At 45.6% G+C, this 19,523-nt stretch overlaps 1 pseudogene; it reads left to right on the top strand.

The window, feature by feature from the left end:
- The first annotated feature begins 8,544 nt into the window (after positions 1-8,544).
- LOC147748920 (homologous recombination OB-fold protein-like) lies at positions 8,545-12,595 on the top strand (annotated as a pseudogene).
- Positions 12,596-19,523: the final 6,928 nt, after the last annotated feature.

Genomic DNA, 19,523 nt, shown 5'->3' with positions numbered 1-19,523 from the left:
TCACAAAAAGTGACACACCAGCGGCGCAAAACTGACGCAAGGCCTTCATAAATAAAGCTCCTGGCTTCTGTATCCGACCAGCGCTCCATTGTGGTCAATCTTTATTTTCACCTAGGTACCTCTCAAGTGCAGCCAGATGACTGCAGTTGATGCCTATTGAAATTTGGAGCTATTTCAGCATTTAAACTTTAAAAAATCATAACGCCGGTTTCACTTATTGGATTTTTGTCATTCAGGTGTCATTTTATTTACAAATAACCAAAGGGATGTATGTCATTACATTGCATACTAATACCACGCGTGCCATTACAACACGGGTATTACTACACAATGACAATGACAACGACATCAAATGACCAAACAGAGACTATGTCATTACATATCAGATTATTACATTTTTTCTTGTTTTTCACATTTGGTACAACATCACCACAGATGACAACTCACAGTGTTTATCGCTTCTAACATCATTCCAAGATGGCGCCCGCTTTTACATAGTGAGTCCGTTCTCGATATCTAACAGTTAGACGGCAGTAGTTTTTAAGACTTCATACTCCCTCCATAGCTTGCGCAAGACGACGAGAGAAGGGCGAAACCAGACCGCGTTAGGTAAGCGGTATTTCAGGGGCACGAGAGGGGAGACATATGAGCGAGTGGTTAGTAATGTTTTGAAATTCCCCATAGAGTACAAACTCACGGAGAATCAATTTGGAGCACCCCCGAGGGCCACCCAGGTGCAAGGGACCCGCCGAGGCTTCAGAGGTAGGCGATACCGCTTTTTGGGCAAGGGCAGGAAGGCATCTCCAAATGCAAGGGAGAGATTGTAATAACATCATATTACCTCTTGCACAGCACAGAACACGGGAGATTATTTCAACATCGAGCTTCATGATAGTGAATTCAGATATATGGGATACTCGCCAGACAAGACAGGTAGGCGACATTTTAACCACATAGCTTTTCACAAGATTCAAATAATGTGGTTTATAGACGGTCATGAGATGTTTACTTATTTTTTCAGGAAGGTGATAAGCTCATCTTTTCGAGTTATCAATCACATTTGCTAATAGTCAGGTAGGCTGACTTACAGTCAGTGCAGTTTATGTATACATGGTCACTTTATGGTTTAGTAGTCTTACACATACAGACACCATGGTAAAGATAACAATGGGACTCGTTATGACAAACGGGCACTAGGTTTTGCATGTACACGAGGTGGAGATCTAGGCTCCCGCAGTTTAAATTTTGACTATTGTTATTGTGTTGGCTTTATTTGTAGTATACCCCTGATGAAGGTATCCCATACCGAAATGCATTGGGACTGACAAGCAAATGATGTTAAGAGGAACAAGTACATGATGTAATGTATTTGATGAAGACAGAACACAAAGAAAAAACTGGCATTAAAGCTACAAAGTGTTTCCATTGAATTGTTTTGATTTTTGACCCCAATACGAAGGGGCATGGACAATATTTCAGCAATGGTTGTTTAAAAATTTGATTTACTGTTTAAATATTGAAATGTGGTGTCACATTTAAGTGTGGTTTACGGAGCAGCCCACGGGGGCGTGTGCACAGAACAAACAGTCTCTGTTTGGTCATTTGATTTTTCACACTGACGTGAGCCGGTCAGTCCAAGCGGCAGCACCGCATAAAAATTGTTTATATTTGGTTAAAAATTGGTTGCAAATAGGTGTGCAGAGTGTCTACCTTGTTATAGCAATGACAACGACATGCCATTACATTCTGCCCCATGGTACTCGCCGGATTCGCGAATCCTCAGGAAAGGATGTAAGAGGCTGGAGAGGACTTGGAGAAAAAATTGGGGGGTAGCTAGCCGGGATGAATATCGCGCTGCGATTAGAGCATATAAAAATGCCCTTCGCAGTGCTAAGGCTCAATTTTTTGAGGAAAGAATTAAAAATTCCTCCAACTCGTCGAGAGAGACGTTTAAAGTGGTGAAGGAACTCCTTAAAATTCCGGAGCCCCCGCTGATTCAGGATAATCCAGCTGAGAAGTGTAGAGAGCTAGCGGAGTACTTTCACTTAAAAATAGAGAACATCATAGGTGCACTGCCTCAAGTCGTGCAGACTACTAATACAGGCAATCAGATAGGAGGAGATTGTGCCCGTCTGGACATCTTTGGTCCAATCCCTGTAGCAGAGGTCGCAAAGGAGCTAGGATCCATGAAGAGTGGTTCCCCCGGGGATCCAGCCCCAATGAAATTTCTGAAACAGGTGACATCTGTTGTGACGGCCCCCATTGCGAACCTGATTAATACATCTCTTACCCAGGGTGTGGGGCCGCCGAGCTGGAAAAGAGCAGTTGTAAAGGCTCTCCTGAAGAAACCCAATCTGAATTCGTCAGATTTGGCAAACTTCAGGCCCATCTCCCTGCTGCCGGGTCTTGGTAAGATTGCAGAAAGACTCGTCAACCATCGACTGTCTGACTTTCTGGAATCCAACAGTCTGCTGCGAGAGTCTCAAACCGGTTTTCGGCCAGGGCAGGGCACAGACACCGCCCTATTGGCAGTCGTTGAGGAAGCAAGGAGCATTCTGGATTCAGGAGGGTCAGTGGCAGTGATCCTCCTGGACCTCAGTGCTGCCTTTGACACTGTAAACCACCAAGTGCTGATCCAACGGCTGTCCAATGCAGGGGTTACAGGAGTGGCGTTGCAGTGGCTTAGGTCATTTCTGTGCGGCCGTACCTATCAGGTTTGGGAAGGCAGCGAGAGGTCTACATCTATCCCCCTCCAGTGTGGTGTGCCACAGGGCTCTTCGTTGAGCCCCACGCTGTTTAATGTTTATATGGCCCCCCTGGAGGATGTGGTTGCCCCTTTTGGGATAAAAATTGTCATCTATGCTGACGATACCCAGCTGGTGGTTGCATTATCCCAATTGGTGAAGAACCCAGACTCGCTGCGCCTATGCCTGTCCAATGTATACACTTGGATGTGCGAATTGTCGCTCAAATTAAACGGTTCCAAGACTGAGATAATGCTGTTAGGGCACAAGACTTCCTCACTTCCCTCGACCATCTGGCCTAGCTGCCTGGGGGAGCTCCCCAGCCCCAAGCAGGAGATCAAGAGCCTGGGGGTATGGTTGGAGCAAGATCTTTCCTTCAAGACCCAGGCTAAGAAAACGGCAGGGATCTGCTTTGGGCTCCTCCGCTCAGCCCGTAGAGTCCTGCCTCTCCTCCCCTTGCCATCGAGGAGGTTACTCATCCAGGGGCTAATTATTTCTAGGCTCGATTACTGCAATGCCATATTCCTTGGCGCCCCGGAATCCACGTTCAGCAAGCTGCAGCAGGTGCAAAATGCTGCGGCCAGGATGCTGACTAATGCGCCTAGGAGGCAATCATCTAAGCCGCCTTGAAAACATTGCATTGGCTCCCGGTGCGAGAGAGGGTTAAGTTTAAAGCTCTCTGTACAGCACATAAAATCCTCCAGGGGAAAGGACCCCCCTCCCTAAGGAAGTTAGTGGTGCCCTATAAAGCGAACAGAGCTCTTCGCTCTGATCAGAAACTTCTGCTTCAGGTCCCCAGAGTTTATAAGGCCCGTACCGGGGGCAGAAGATTCTCGGTGCATACAGCCACCCTCTGGAATGCGCTTCCACTGAAAATGCGTTTAGAGACTTGCACTCTTCGTTTTCGGAAGCTTCTGAAGACACACCTCTTCCCGTCTTAAGATGTTAGATTCGGCTTTGCAGTGTGTCGGCGGATGTCGGGACAAACGCTGGGATGCCCAAGGGTAACTGCGCACTATATAAGACTCATAATAAATAAATAAATTACATCGCAAACTTTTACCACGAGTATGACTTTACCACGCATGCCATTACAATGCAAAGACATGCGTGGTAAAGCTATACTCGTGGTTAAAGTTTGCAAGGTAAGTAACAACCCTACTCCTACACAACCCTCCCCTGACCCCCAGTCCTCTCCCTACAATAACACTAAACTACCCTGCACGACCCCCCAACACTACCTTAAAACACTACACTACAACACTACTCTACACCCTGAAACACGACACTACACAAACACTACAATACTACCCTAAACCCTAAAACACAACACTACACAAACACTACAATACTACCCTAAGTCCTAAAACACTACACAAACACTACAACATTACCCTAAACCCTAATGCACTACACTACTCGAAAGCTACAACACTACCCTAAACCCTAAAACACCCACACAATGGAAGAAAAAACTGACTCCTTGATTAATATTACAGAGGGAATATCTGAAACACCTAGTAGAGGTCCACAAGTTGTAACAGGAAAGGTTGTACAAATGGGAACTCACAAATGTGACATTACTGTGACACCACAGCTAAGGGAAATTAGCAGAGAGTCAGAGATCAGAACATCCACAAGGCCAATACCTGAGGAACTTGATGACTGGATTAGGGATATAGTTCTGACAGAAAGTACAAACAATATTGCTGGAAAAGATGGTACATCAGTGGAATATAGTACACATAGTAATTTAGACATAAGCAGATTAAAGGTAGAACTGCAGGAAATGATATTGGGAACCATTTGTCCAGAAAGATTGGCGATATACCATGATGAAGAATTATTATTCATGTGCAAAGATTTAAGTCGAAAAGCTAGGAGTACTCATTAAAGATTTGCTTCTGTGACTCAAAGGTAAAGAGCGGATGTTCAGAAACTGAAAGACTTACAGAAAACATATTGACTGAATATTAGTGATAAAGATTTAGAAAGTCGAAATCGAACAGGGAAAAGGTTACAGATTAAAGAGTTGCTAACCACACTGAAAAAGGGGGGAGATGCAGAAAGATAGGAAGGCAGATGGGTTAAAAACAAGGAAGACATGAGAGTGACTCTGTCTTTGAACCCGATGATTGAGAAATAACAGGAGGAAGCAGAGATAAAGGTGCATCTCATTTGGGAAGAACTTGGAGGAGGATATTTGCATGCCCCTTGGAATAGGTCAGACATTTTGTCTTTCACAAAAGATTTCCCAAAAATGTGAGACAAACCTGTTGAATGGTCTAAGGAGGTAGAGAGATTTGTAAAGGTTTCAAAAAATCTTCTAAAGGATTTAGAGACCCTATTTGACATTGTAGTTCCAACTGATTTATGGACTGACTGAGTGTAAGATTGCAGTTGATTGGTCAGAAACAGAGACTGCAAGAGATCCTAAAACTGGTGCACCATCAGCAGAAGTGATGAGGAAATATAATCAGGTTATCACTTATCTGAAAGGGATGATTTTGCTGCAAGAAACAGATTGGGTAAAAATAGACAAAATTACTCAAGAATTGAAGGAGAAGGGCATGCGTATTACGGAAGGCTTTTACAAGCAATACAGTGCAATTGAGAATGTGACAGCAAAGGATATGGGTCATTTTGTGTATCGATTTGTGTATGGCTTGAGGCATGAGATAAGTGCCATGATTCAGCAACATTTCATTTGCTGTCAGATTAAACCCATTGACGAAATTCTTCGGTATGCAAAATATTGTGGAGATGACACAGATTCAGGTCATAAGAAGCTGAAAGAGAAATTGATGTTAGCTCAGATGAGAGCGGCAAAGAAAGGATATGTAGGTTTTGATACGGACTTTCCAGGCATGGAGCAGGGAAATGGTTAGACAACTACTGGTATGCAAGGTGTAGCAGGAAATCAGCCACAGACTTTTTGTGCCTCACAGAAGAGGAACCAAATAGAAATGTTGAAGAAGACTAATCCATGTCATATTTATGGCAAGTTTGGGCATTGGAAGCGTGAGTGTAAGTTCAGTACAGCTAAAAAGATTGATTGGCAGATAGTATCAGAGGGAGTGATGCAGCCACAGATGAATAGTGAAATGCAGAATCAGTCATGGCAGGGACAGAGAAATCAAAATCAGAATACGCCATGAGCTCCTTTGCCTCAGTTTAATGGACAGGTGCAGAAATGTAATGTAAGCATGGGTTTTATACCAATGATCAAGTAAATCTGAATGCTCAAGTGGCATCACAGTTCCTGGTGCAGATCAATGACAGTGATTCAGGGAGGTCCTAATGACGGTGGAGGAGGAATGCATGCTTGGTGCATCCTTAGAGGTAGATCAGACTGGTCCCTATGTGGATGGATAGGTAAATGGAACACCTATTTCATTCCTTGTGGATACTGGGGCCACCCGTTCCACTGTAAGAACTGTGAAAATTCCCAAACTACCCCTCTCGGGAGAAATAATTTAAGTTGTAGGAGTATCTAATCAATTGATATCGACTCCAGTGACAGAACCTGTACCTGGTCAAATTGGGTCTTTTGAAGACTTACATAAATTTGTGGTGTGTGATTCCAGTTCAATGAATTATTGTGTAAACTGAATTGTTCCATCTATTGAATGCTTAGGGGAATAGAATTCCATACAAATGATGAAGATGTGGTATTTAAGGTGGCCAAACAGAAGACAGAATTAGAGGGATTATACCCACTACAGACGGTAAATAATTTTCCACTTGAGATACAGTCTTACCGGATGTAGGAGGCTGCCTTAGTATATGGTGCTCACCTATGTAAGTGTAGCCCCCGCACTAATCCAGAAAACCCTTATGGTGATTTTAGTGGTCTTAGACAACCTGAGAAAGTTCTCTAAGTCAGTGATTCCCAACTTTTTCGACTCTCAGCTCCCTTGGCCCAGAGGCCTTTGGCTCCCTACTGCTACTTTTTGGGGGAGGGTGGGGGATGTAAGCTCTGTCTCGTGAGTAGTTAAATTTTTCTCCCTGAAAATAATTGGGATGAATCTGATGAAGGTGGTATAATGATTTGCCGGGTGTTTTGTATTACTGAGGGTGCACAATAAAATGTTCCTAGGTACAGTTCTTTACCCATGCCTTTTTTATAGAACCCTATCAAACTTTTTTTATCTCACTTACGGTACTAGATAGCACCCCTATGCATGATGGCAGCATTACCAAAGTGTTTTTGTGCTTGAAGAATATTTGCATGTACTTCCATTACTACCCATGTCATACATACCAACACACCTGTCTCAGCTGGGTGACTCACGATTTGTTTTAAAAACATACTGCTTTATTTAAGCTTTCTTGTCCCTAAAATTGCCTCTAATTCAATGCAAGCCAAAGCAATTCCCCTAATTTCTTTTTTTTTGTTTTAACAGCCCTGTTTCTTGCTTCCAAATGTTGGCAGTAAATTATGTTTTACTTCCCTGTGCTCATGGAGAGAGCAGTCCTGTCTGGAAATGTGTGTACTGAAAGAAATGTGGGTGCACTTGCCAGTTCAACGTGGCAGTACCAAACTGTGCACAGACACTGCAGCGGCAGTTCTGAGTTACATTTACAGGCTGCTCAGTTGTGTGGCACAATCTGCGCTGCAGGCACACTAGCAGCATTTGATTTACAGGCCCTGGGCACACATAGTGCACTGTACAAGGAACACACCAGTAAATCAGATATGCCAATAATGGAATCACCATTCCATAACAACAATTTACAGAGGGAGCATATGCATTTTAGCACTGATCAGCAGTGGTAAAGTGCGCAGAGTTATGAAACCAACAAAAACAGGTCAGAAATAGAAGGCCAAAAAGCAAAAGGTCTGGGGATAAACCCACTGGACAAGCCAGGTCCAACAGATAATATGTTGTCCAGTTGTGTCAAATTCTGCTGTGAATCTATATCAGATTCCTTGCAAGGCTGATTGATTTTCAGTTATTCATTTGTGCCAAGCCTTCTTATCGATCCCTTTGCATCCGGATAGCTAATATTTGTTTGCTTTCTGGTTTGTAAACTGTGTCTTTGCATGGTGCCGGCTTCCACAAGGGTATATGTGATGTCGTAGATTTGTAAGTGACAAGCCTAATGCTAAAAACATAGTGCTTACGTCAGTAGATCACAAACTGTGCGCTGTGGCTCCCCGGGGAGTAGTCAAAACCAGCAAGGGGAGCCCACAACAAGCACATTAATGCATTTAATATTGAAAGGTTTGTTGTCTTCAGTTAAACTAATTCGACTTAAAAACATGATGTTTTAGATTTGTAAGTGACAAGCCTAAAGATGGAAACATATGGCTTAATTGATGGCATGTTGAGGGAGATGACTTTCCATAATTCACTGGAGTCCCACTTTCCAACACTCCTAAAGTAAGTGGAAGAAACCGATTTATGTTGTTAGACTCATTGATATATTATGGTTTTCCAAATGCATTTTACAACAATGCAAATTATCAGGAAAGTAAAGTTGTCCTGTCTCTCAAACACACTAAGAGCCCGATTACCATGTCCCGAATTATCGGTTCCGGACTCATTTCTGAACAAATCAAGTCCTGCCAGTCCGAACGACCAATTACGATGCTTCCAAACATCATTGGGTCAGATTCGCATTGATTTCAATGGAAACCAGTGAGACAATCGCATCCTAAGTAACTTCAGAAGGCAGGAGACTGGGGCCCCGTGGAGACCGGAAGTCAGGCTACGGGGCCCCACTAGACTCAAATACATGGCATAGGTCTTTCGTAGTGTTCCAGACAGCCTTCCTCCAAGGACTCCCATCAGTTATGGCGTGGAGTTTAAAAATCAGTGTGCAGTGGAAGAGGATTTTGAAGATGAGGATTTCCTATCGGTGGTGGAGGATGGAGAGACCAGCTTTCTTGGATTGATCATTGACCCCTACAGTTCCAAGATGTTTAAGACCAATCTCTTCTCATGCGCAGTCTCCGAGTGTGCTGGGTATACTCAGACGTGAGTCCCAGGCTCTCCACACCACTGGAGTCAAGGTATCCAGGCTGATGAAGGTTGATAACCAGAAACCGGTCCTTGGATGCTTGATTCCGGTCTGGGAATGACATGGCTTGGTAGTTCGGACTGGACTGTTCCCATGAGGCACAGGGTCAAAGCTGATTTGCATATAGCCAGTGTCTAACCAAGGGTGGTGTGGAGTGAAAAAAAACGATGGATTTAGGCCCAGATCCGTGTACTGGGGTGAATGTATGACATTGTTCTACATTCTGTCCATCAACTGTGTTTTTTGCAATTTTCACCCCGAGTGTGCTGGGTATACTCAGACGTGAGTCCCAGGCTCTCCACACCACTGGAGTCAATCTATCCAGGCTGATGAAGGCTGATAGCCAGAAACCGGTCCTTGGATACTTGATTCCGGTCCGGGAAAGACATGGCTTGGTAGTTCGGACTGGACTGTTCCCATGAGGCACAGGGTCAGAGCTGATTTGCATATAGCCAGTGTCTAACCCAGGGTGGTGTGGAGTGCAAAAAACGATGGATTTAGGCCCAGATCCTTGTACTGGGGTGAATGTATGACATTGTTCTACATTCTGTCCATCAACTGTGTTTTTTGCAATTTTCACCCCGAGTTTGCTGGGTATACTCAGACGTGAGTCCCAGGCTCTCCACACCACTGGAGTCAAGGTATCCAGGCTGATGAAGGCTGATAGCCAGAAACCGGTCCTTGGATGCTTGATTCCGGTCTGGGAAAGACATGGCTTGGTAGTTCGGACTGGACTGTTCCCATGAGGCACAGGGTCAGAGCTGATTTGCATATAGCCAGTGTCCAACCCAGGGTGGTGTGGAGTGCAAAAAAACGATGGATTTAGGCCCAGATCCTTGTACTGGGGTGAATGTATGACATTGTTCTACATTCTGTCCATCAACTGTGTTTTTTGCAATTTTCACCCGAGTGTGCTGAGTATACTCAGACGTGAGTCCCAGGCTCTCCACACCACTGGAGTCAAGCTATCCAGGCTGATGAAGGCTGATAGCCAGAAACCGGTCTTTGGATGCTTGATTCCGGTCTGGGAAAGACATGGCTTGGTAGTTCGGACTGGACTGTTCCCATGAGGCACAGGGTCAGAGCTGATTTGCATATAGCCAGTGTCTAACCCAGGGTGGTGTGGAGTGCAAAAAAACGATGGATTTAGGCCCAGATCCTTGTACTGGGGTGAATGTATGACATTGTTCTACATTCTGTCCATCAACTGTGTTTTTTGCAATTTTTACCCCGAGTGTGCTGGGTATACTCAGACGTGAGTCACAGGCTCTCCACACCACTGGAGTCAAGCTATCCAGGCTGATGAAGGCTGATAGCCAGAAACCGGTCTTTGGATGCTTGATTCCGGTCTGGGAAAGACATGGCTTGGTAGTTCGGACTGGACTGTTCCCATGAGGCACAGGGTCAGAGCTGATTTGGATATAGCCAGTGTCTAACCCAGGGTGGTGTGGAGTGCAAAAAAACGATGGATTTAGGCCCAGATCCTTGTACTGGGGTGAATGTATGACATTGTTCTACATTCTGTCCATCAACTGTGTTTTTTGCAATTTTTACCCCGAGTGTGCTGGGTATACTCAGACGTGAGTCCCAGGCTCTCCACACCACTGGAGTCAAGCTATCCAGGCTGATGAAGGCTGATAGCCAGAAACCGGTCTTTGGATGCTTGATTCCGGTCTGGGAAAGACATGTCTTGGTAGTTCGGACTGGACTGTTCCCATGAGGCACAGGGTCAGAGCTGATTTGCATATAGCCAGTGTCTAACCCAGGGTGGTGTGGAGTGCAAAAAAAGATGGATTTAGGCCCAGATCCTTGTACTGGGGTGAATGTATGACATTGTTCTACATTCTGTCCATCAACTGTGTTTTTTGCAACAGTCTCCAAGCAGAGCGACATTCATCGCCCATCCAGGATCATACAAAGGGATGTGCCAAATGCCAAAATGTCAACAGCATGTCTCCGGTCTTAGACTATCAGACCAGCAGCCGGTTGATAGTTGGAATGCCTGTACCATCAAAGACTACATTCTTTCTAAGACCTGTAGGTCGAGGACAACTTCAATCTACTACATGTATGAGCTTTAAAAGTTCAAGGCAAGGTTTTACCACATGTAAAGATGTTTTTGCAGTCTAATCTGACAGTAATATCCATCCATTCAATCACTCTGTTAGACTAGAAAGGCAGAGCAAAACAGCGGAAGAGGTGGCCGATGACAGACTTGATGATGACTTGCTTTTATCAGCTTGCACAGAAACCGAGAGGCCGAGCCTCCATTTTAATCCGAGCAGGAGAGGGGAGATAAATATGAAGTTACCAAAGGAATCCGTAACTGAGGACATGGCTAGAGAGCAGAATATTTGTGAAGAGCCTGTGAGCAAAAAGTTGCCGGAGGATTGCTGGAGTTCCATGCCAGATGTGGACCTCTTCTTGCAAAGTGCAGAGTGCCAGAATTCTGATGCCACATTGATAAATTCACCCTTTGCAGGTGTTTCATGTAACACTAGCCTGCATCTGAGGTCAAGCTCCAAGAGTGAAATGCAGAGAGATTTTCTTCCCACAGCCCCTTGCGCTGGAACTGTAGTTCAAAGTGTCCCACCGTGAAGCAAAGCTGCACAGTCTTTTGGGATAGTTTCTGGCTATCAAGTGGCCAGACCCAACCTGAAATCTGGCCACCATCTCAGGTAGGAGTAAACAGCACCCACCAGACATCTGCATCCCTTTGTCCCATAAAAGTCTCCATCAGAAATCAGGACTTTCAGGCCTTCCACAACACCTGCTCCTCTTCCATGTGGTCACAGCCAGAGAGTGCCAGGCAGTATGTTTCAACAGCCTCATAAGTGGCCCCATGGCTCTTGTGCTTCAATGTCCTCTATTGCATTCCCTTCTTCATCTCTGAGGGTCCCTTGTGGATCATCTACTGGTCCCAATAACCTACACTCAATCATGACAAACTACTTGGTACAGCTAGTCACAGCAGCCAACCAGACACCACAGCCATCATTCAGGAGTTCATTATTATCAAAGAGTTGGCACTTTCCTGGACCAACAGGCATTCTTCCACAACAGCCTATTGTGAAGAACTTGGAGGAGATCCTAGTTTCTAAGCTACACACCCCAACTCACGAGGCAATGACCAAGATGCACACTCAGGAGGAGTCCATCTGTCTGTGGAAGAAGAGTTTGGAAGAGGACCTTGGATGACCATGAAAACAGAACTTGGAATTGATGAGAAGAATCCAACTTGCTTCCTCCAGTCATACAGCGTGATTATGGTGTTGCGTAAGGCAGCATTGAAGCAGCTTCCCAAAAACAGAGGCCCTAGAATGGCAGTGCTTGAGCTGTCTTCAGAGACCCCACAGGGGAAATACAAGGGACTCTTCATCACCTGTTGCTCGAGGAACGTGTGAGCAACCTGAAGGCGGGCTCTGTGCTACTGTTGCAGCAGGTTGGAGTATTCTCTCCACCCAGTCGTAGCCATTATCTGAACGTCATTCCAAATAATGTGGTGAAGATCTATCCAACAGATGGCATCAGCCAAACATCTGAGCTGCAGGGGGCCAAAAATCTACTTTTATTCAGAGCAGAATGCACTCAAATATAACACCAATATTGAAGTGTCACCAGTAACCTCAAGGACTCTTAATTACATGTCATTGACTTGCAAGTCACATTCAGATGATGGAAGACCTGCTGGTGACTGGGACAGTGATGACGACTTGGACAGCCTCATGGGAGAACTTTCAGAAGATTCCTATATATTTGAGGGGTCAAGTCATCAGTTACATCACAGAGCTGCTGATGGGGAAAATAAGAACTCCGCATATTGAACATATTGAATTGTGCAATACCTGAATTGTGTTCATCACTTAGCTGGAGTTCTTTCTTGGATAGATATTGGAAAGCTAAAACCCCCAAGTGCAATGTTGTTGCTTTGAAACAAAGAAAAACTAAACACATTGAGATATCAGCCCCATGATTGACATCCAGGAATATTTCATATACGTCCTGTAGATAATGAGGCTGCAATAAAAACATTTCCGGCCAAAGTGCTCACCTCATCACTTCCTGTCGTGGTGGGGACCGCCGTACATCACAACTCCTGGTAGATGGAGGTCGTCTAGGTTAGAACTGATACCTCATAGAAAAACCAACCAGAGATACATGAAGACAGTCAAGTCACTTAAAGAAAATGTTTTGACACTCACCTGTCCCTTCCCCTATAAAAACACTTGTTTTTGCTTCAGGCGCACATACTTAGTTTGAACTAAGAGAAATTTCCACTACTTGGGCCGCCCATTGATGAGTAGCTACATTACATTTCTTTAAATTCTGCTGTAGAAAGTGTACAATTGATTGTCCTAAGAGATTGCAAAAATTCTGTATTCACATTTGTTTCCCCACAGAACATCTAAACAGGCTTTCATGTGCTGCCTGTAAATAATACTCCATATGAACTGAAAAATACAACCTTTGGCACAATGAATACTGTGAGCATTTACAGTTATTATAAGATATTCAGTAATTCAGAACTTGAACTCAACAGGCCCTGCCTCAAGATGATGCAGCTTCTTTTTCTATAAGGCACAAACCTATAGAGATTTTCTCAAAGGAAGGCTAAGACTTGTACTGGAGATTTGATTGTTTTTTTTCATCAAGGAGATGGACTTGCACCATCTGAGTATTGTTCAGACAATATCCATCATTCACATTTTTGAATTTGGTTGATGAGTGTGTACATTTCATTACCTAGACTATAGAATGAATGTGCAGTTGTGGAGCTTGCGTTACAGAAGAGACTCTCCTTCAGTTGGAAGATTGATGTTTTGCCCTGGTTTTATGCAACTGCAAAGACGTGTTTCAACTAAGTATGGGCGAATTTTGCGAATCTGGCGTTCGCGAATTTAGCGAATTTGCGAACTCGCAATCCGCAAAATCTGCGAATTCCCGCGAGTTTGCGGATTTTTTTTTTTGTGTTCGCAAGTGTTTCTGCCAGTTCGCGAGGATTTGGTAGTAGTTTGCAATTGCGAACTTACTTATCGGCTCGCAACGGTCGCGACTATGTTGTTTCTACGTCTGGTTCATCATCACAGCCTCCCAGCTGCCTCTGTTTCACCACTGCCACCCTCTCTTTGACCCATGCCACCCTCTGTTACATCAATGCCACCCCCTGTTACATCATCACTGTAGAAGATGGGGGGGGGAAAGCAAGCACACCTGCCCTGCTTCAACTGACATGAATTAATTTGGGGTTAGTTTATTAACAACACCTGCCCTGCCCCAACTGACAATAATGAATTAGGGGCTAATTAATGTGTCACTGAATTTGAAGTTCCAGCCTGGCACCTGCTTGTCTGCTCCCTTAGCTGTAAATCAGGAGTCAGGACCTTTGTGGGATACAGTTAAGGTCATAGCAGGGTCACACAATTGTTGCAAGCAGGCAACCGAATTCTGGAGGGCCCCCTCAGGAAGCACAACAGGGAATCGTTACAAATCATGAGATTGACCTTTTGCACCTGCTCATTTGTTTTGCTTTTGCAAAAATCGTTCTTCGGTAATTTCGCGCTATTTGCGAGGCTCGGCGTCGTGCGAAACCGACCGCGGAAGCCGCCAATTCGTGCAAATGAGCTTTATATTTTTTTTGCAGCGTGTTATTTCGCGAGTTTTTTTGCAGTATTCGCGAGCCGCTTGCAGCGCAACACGCGAATTTACCCCAAGGTCGAGTACGGGCACGGCCATTTTGATTGCGTGACTTATTTCCGTTTCCGCCCGCTATGTATAATCTCGCGAGGTAAGCGCATTGCGAGTACAAGTTCGCACGAGATCGCGAGGAAAATTGCGTGCGAACTTACTTTCGCGCTCGTGAACGGGCGGCCATCTTGTTTTTCATTCATTTCCTGTGTCTGGGCATGGTGTTTATCCTCTTGCTATCTTTGCCATCCTTTGCTTGTTTTCAGTTTTTTTTCGAACGATTTTGCTTCTTATCTATCCCTCTCTTTTCCTAGCTGTATATTTTTGTCTTTTCTGCTATTTTTGTTTACTTTTAAACTACTTTTTAAACTCTTTTCTTTTCTTCTTCCCTATCCTATTCCTTCTTAATTTTCTACTTCCTACCTTACCTGCCCAGACCATGGTGAAGCCAGGCACCGTGAAGCTGCCCAGGCACTTGAGGGACGCAGCGGCGGCGGGGAGGAGGAGTCCTGGACCCCGTGCCAGGACAGCATGCGGGCGATTGAGGGGGGAGCAGGTGACCCGACGGGAGATCTTCAGCCCGGCGGAAGTGGGCGCGCTGGTCTACTTCGTCCAGCGCCGCCTGCCCAGGACCATCGCGGGAGGCGGCAGGATCGCGGCCGGCTACAACATCCGGGAGCGCCGGAAGCGGTGGGAGAAGGTGTGCTGGGCCATGTCCCAACTCTCCGGGGTCCAGCGCACCTACAGCCAGGTCACCCACCGCTGGACGGACGTCCTGGACAGGGAGCGCGACCTGCTGGACCAGCTCGGCTTGGAGATCCCCGGGCTTGGTGAGTAGTAGTAGCTATTTCATCACTCACTACTATGTTTTCTCCTGCTCTGTGTTGTTGTATTGCAAATATTTGTTTTTTACATGGAGCAAGCCAATAATGCTGCTGACGATTACATTGTAGTTAAATTATATTTCAAAATCTTCTGTGCATTTCAGGTGCACTGCTCTCCTTCTCAGTGGCGTTGCTACTATGCTTATTTGTTTTCTATTTTGTGGTCTCATTGGCCTGAGTAACAATTATGTATGAGTGTACTTTACAGAACTGCGTAATGCTAGACACTAGGGGGCAGATTACATTTACAAGCCCCTTGCGCCACGTTTACGTTGCCTTGCGTGACGCAACAGCGGGGTAAACGTGGCGCATCCCTGCGAGTCATTTACAGCGTGACGCATCTAGGGAGATGCGTCACGTTATAAAGCCATGGGCCTGCGCCACAATGGGTGCGTTCCTAGTATGCAGGGTGGGCGGTCCTGCGGCTGTGCGCCTCGCAAAAGTGCCTGCGTGAAATCTACAAGATTTAACGCAGGCACTTCTGCGACGCTGCTACGTCAATTCAATTCCTTATGCCTGCTTGAAGCAGGCGTAAGGACTGACACAGCATGTTAAGTATTGGGTGGCCCTGAGCATTACTGGAGTTGCATTGCGTTGGCGTCGTGACTCCAGCGATGCGCCGCTCTTACGTGACGAGATGCGTCACGCAAGTGCCTACCCTTGCGCCAGGGCGCGCCGCATTGTAAATGAGGCGCATCTGCCGTGTCGCAAGGGTAGTTTTGCGTGATGCATTTGATCTGGCGCATCTCTGGAGATGCGCCAGAACGCGTAAGTACGTATGCCCCTAAGGGGCAGAATTGCAATTACCGTCGCATCCCTGCAAAGTAGCAGGGATGCGCCAGTAATTGTGCGGCCCGCTACCACCACCAAACATGGTGCGCCGTATTTGCAATGCGGCGCACCATGGGCCCAAAACGTCACCGAAGCTTTACTGCTGGAGTTGCGTCGCAACAATGGCGCAGCTCCAGCAATGCTCTGGGGTACCCTATCTCCCCAATGCTGGGTCAAGCCGTACGTCTGCTTCAAGCAGGTGGAGGGTTTGTGTGACGCATCATTGTCCTAAAGGTGACTGATTGAAATTTCATAGATTTCCCTCAGCCACTTTTAGGATGTGTTCCAGCGCAGGAATGCCCTCCCTTGCGCCGGAACGCCCCCTGATGGCGCAGGGCTTTATAACGGGATGCATCTCCCAAATGCGTCACGTTGTTATAATATTATACGCCGCACCATGGCGCCTCTTTCGTTTAGCTGCTGCGTCACAAAAGTCACGCAAGAACGGAGCAAAAGAGCCACAAGTGGCTTAAATCTGCCCCTTCCTTTGTACCCCTGACAATAAGAAAAATAGTGGCGGTGGATTGATAGTTTGACTATTTAAATGACTGGTTATGTAGCAGGCAACTGTTAGTGTTGTCACTGATCTGACTGAAATCACAATGGAGTTTGTCTGTCACTTTGCGTCTTGCCTGCGGACTGCTGCCTGCCAGTCCTAGGTGAACCTTTCAGTACTTTGTTTAGTGAGTTACGTGACTTTCGAAGTCGCAGGTCCGCAAATCAATGAAAACTAACCCTAATCAATATAATTTCGCGGAAATATTTTGTTATTGTTGTTTTGAAATGTTTGATTTGGTTGACATTGACAAGCAACAATCATCCATGTTTTCTGTTCTTTCTTTCATGTTGTACGTCAGCTCCCCCCAGGGGCGAGGGGACACAGGAGCAGCAGGCGGCGGATGCTGTTGAACAGGGCCAGGATCGGGCAGGCGAGGGCACCTTTGCTGGCCCCAGTAAGTTTTCATTTTAGACTAGTACCTATTTTTCCTAGCGTTCCTCATTTGATTTTTTCAAAATCGTCTTTGATCTTCTTGTAGACTGTATCAAAATTCTTATCCTGCCTCGACTATGACTCCCTGTGGTATTACTAGATTATTCTTATTAGTCTGTCTGTGTAGCTAACTAAGATTGCACGGTTGGCGAAACTCCCATTCTAGTCAGCAATAGCTCTATCAACTTAGTGCAGTGCAGTCCTCTGGGATTGTCCATAATGTCTTTTGAAGTGTTCTATCTGCTTTGAAAATTCCCAACTATAAAATGTGAATGACCACCAAGACAGAATAAGATACTACCTTTTGGTTTGGATAGGAGGACAATCCATACCACTACTGTTGAGGGGACAATTCTTCTGCAGAAACAACTATGGACAATAAATAGTGCATTGCTTATCAATTATAATAGGCGCTGTTAGAGTTTCCACATACCTCTGTGATAACAGACTTTGAACCCCCAATGTCCTTACTGACTGACTACATAGTGTGGCACAGTCATTTACCTCCCGAATTCATCGATGATTGATTCCCAATGATGATTATCCAACGTAGCTCAAGAGTACGGAGTCAGAGTCAAGAAGTGTCAGAGGCACGGACTCATGCTTGCAAAAATTGCAAAACCTTTTGCTCAGTCACTCTAGTCTGGACCAAAAAACACAGAGTCTATTTAAGTTTAAAAGCTTTATTAAAAGTAAACACATTTATTAAAATTAAGTCATAATAAAAAAACGAAACGTTTAACTGAGAATGGAAAAGTGGTTAGTGCTGACGATTAATTGAAGACATTTCTTGTGGTCGAGCCGAGCTCTCACCTTGTTTCAACTTGATCTTGTTGTTAGAAGTCCATCTTCTGTCTGTGTGGAGAAAAATGGTGCGTGTTAAAAAGCCAGCCTTCATCAGTTGTGCCAAAAAGTGCAGCAAGACAACACCCTTCCCTGGAAAAAGGGACATTTTTTTTTACTTTAGAGTACACAGTCACAAATTACATTGTTTTCACATGTCTTCATTCCTAGACCAAATACTAGTGAGTGGTTTATTCTAACATTCTTAAATGTACTTTGTAGGTGGAACATCTGGTGGCGGGGCCAACGCGGAGGTGGTGGTGCTCGACACGGAGGCGGAGGGCAATTTCTCAGGGGAGGAGGCGGCGGTTCCAGTGCCTGTGAGAGTTGAGACGGTGGTGGTGGCGGGCAGAGGTTAGCTCTTATATATTCCTTACTTATTGAGATTGAAGACGTGGCTGGGAAGGAAAGAATATGAGATGCATGGCTGGGTGAATGATGAAGCAATGATTGGTGGAAGGACAACAGCCTGGGTGGGTGACACAGAAACTGTATGTGTCCATAATATACCTGGATCATGCTACTATCTGACTCTTAGATAGCATATGTGTATCTAGAGCAGGGGTACTCATAGTACGGCCCGCAGGCCGGTGGCGGCCCGGCAAGCCTTCCTTGGCGGTGCGCAGACCTTGCAGACAATCACTGCTCCCCCGGCCCCCACAGAGCAGAGGCTTTGTTGTATTTCCCCTGTTAGCGCCCCTGCATCTCCACTCTGACAATCACTGCTCCCCCGGCCCCCACAGAGCAGAGTGGAGATGCAGGGCCACAAAGAGGTGAAATAGAACAAAGCCTCTGCCCTGTGGGGCCGGCCAAGCAGTGATTGTCAGGGTGGAGATGCAGGGGCGCTACAACAAACAAAGCCTCAATAATATGTTAATGGTCTTTTAAAGACCTGTTAAGTACTTTGGTGTGGCTGTCTGTGTGTGCGCGTTGAGGAAGCTGTCACAGCCCGGGCTGAAGGCTGACACAGACAGACACACACACAGTGAGATGACAAAGGGGGAGGGAGAGGGAGGGCAGGAGGGAGAGAGAGATGGAGAGGGAGGGCAGGAGGGAGAGCAGGAGGGAGAGAGATGTATGTAAATGCTGGGTCTGGTGGCTCAGTGGATGAAGGCATCTGCTGCAGGGACCTGTGTGCAACCTCATGGTCACAAGTTTTCGTTTTGCTTTAGCCCCGCCCCCTCTGACTCCGCCCCCACCAGTGCGGCCCTCGGCCACAAACTACACTGTAAATTTAGCCCCTGAGAGAAAGTTTGTGAGTACCCATGATCTAGAGAGAGTAGACGGTCAGTGGATGAACTAAGTGTAACTTTGAAGACCATGTAACACAGCACCCGCACATCCGTTCCAGTGTAGGAAAGGCAAGGAAAAGAAGTTGTAATTTTGTCCAAATACTACCATCAATAGTAGCAGTAGTTTGTATTGCAAGCACAGCATAGATCCGGTTATTACGGTGGCCACTCCCTACCTCTCTTAATAAGTTTAGTAGTACTCAGTCATTCATGTGTGGATGTATCA

The sequence above is a fragment of the Lissotriton vulgaris genome, chromosome 1_1 (genome assembly GCF_964263255.1).
Source record: "Lissotriton vulgaris chromosome 1_1, aLisVul1.2, whole genome shotgun sequence".
NCBI classification, from domain to species: domain Eukaryota; kingdom Metazoa; phylum Chordata; class Amphibia; order Caudata; family Salamandridae; genus Lissotriton; species Lissotriton vulgaris.
Note: the sequence above shows the minus strand (reverse complement) of the source record. Positions and strands in the feature narration are given on the sequence as shown.